The sequence below is a fragment of the Schistocerca nitens genome, chromosome 4 (genome assembly GCF_023898315.1).
Source record: "Schistocerca nitens isolate TAMUIC-IGC-003100 chromosome 4, iqSchNite1.1, whole genome shotgun sequence".
NCBI classification, from domain to species: domain Eukaryota; kingdom Metazoa; phylum Arthropoda; class Insecta; order Orthoptera; family Acrididae; genus Schistocerca; species Schistocerca nitens.
The window spans coordinates 72130077-72131335 of NC_064617.1; the positions used below are offsets into that span (position 1 = coordinate 72130077).

At 38.2% G+C, this 1259-nt stretch overlaps 1 non-coding gene across 1 annotated transcript; it reads left to right on the forward strand.

The window, feature by feature from the left end:
• Positions 1–712: 712 nt before the first annotated feature.
• Positions 713–784, forward strand: Trnap-ugg (transfer RNA proline (anticodon UGG)). The gene has a single exon. It is a non-coding gene; the product is annotated as a tRNA-Pro (tRNA).
• Positions 785–1259: the final 475 nt, after the last annotated feature.

Genomic DNA, 1259 nt, shown 5'->3' on the forward strand with positions numbered 1-1259 from the left:
ACGTCATGAAACAATAGCGCGAGATGTGTAATGTGATGCTCAAAGTGAAGTACTGTGTTAGTAATATCACTCTTAGTTCTGATACCTGATATCTGCTCAACAAAGCAGGGAAAAATGAAAAGCCAACACACACACACAATTACGGTAAACAAAACAATCATCGTATCTATCTGTAATCGACATAAGTAAAATGGGATTCTCACAGCAATTAATTGGTGCCTCATGCCAATCTAAGGCGCAAGAAGATGTAGATGTTCACAATGACGGGATTAAATATCTTGTGGTACGTTGCGTAAGGTCAAAGAATTTGAAACAACCGGCACACGTTAACCTGTGCTGATGTAAAGTTGATTTTGTTTGTTGAAACAACGATATCTTGTAACGCTACGGAAGTGTGAAGATATGAACAATGAAGATACACTCTTTTACAGTGCTGAGTCTAATATAAATTTATGGAGATTAGTTTCATATGAAAAGTTATGACATTTATGTTCGATCGACATGCAAGAGTGAGAAATCCAGGTTTTGGTAAACTGAGTGGAGTAAGATATCCAGAAAATAAATCATACAAACTTTAAGTTCGAGAAAAAGAACGGATACGAAAAGCTTGTTCTTAAATGAAAGCAAACCAATAAATCATATCACAAAAACACAGTAAATGAGAAAACTATGGACTCACTTAAAAGCGTAAGTTCTTCTTGTACTGCCGTGCGGCTCAGTGGTCTAGGGGTATGATTCCTGCTTTGGGTGCAGGAGGTCCCGGGTTCAAATCCCGGCTGAGCCCTTAATATTTAACTTAAGTTTTTTTAAGTTATATTTTTTCATTTGTTCGAAAACCCAAATAGAAATTCCTTTTCGATGCTTGCATAACCTTATAAAAGAAGTATGGCTAGATCCGTCGCGTAGAGCGTTTGTGTTGGACGTTCTTGGTTCTATCGTGGCTGGCAAAAAGGGACGGAGGGGGATCTATTCCCTATTAAAGAAGGAATAGAAGCTCAGGGATCAGTAAGAATTTAGGAACTTCTTGAGAATGGACAAGAAGCTGTCGATGATACACGAATGAATTCCGTCAAGTGAGACAATAATGTTGGAGGCAGTGTCAGGCGGTTGGCAGTAATAATTAAACTTGTTTCAACCATTGTTTTTTAACTTGACTTGGTAGTACTTGCTGTGGGTATACGTTTTGTGTGTCCCCACAGATGGAGCAGATACTAGATAGGGGTTCAATCTTTTAAACAGAGCCATGTACATTTGATTCA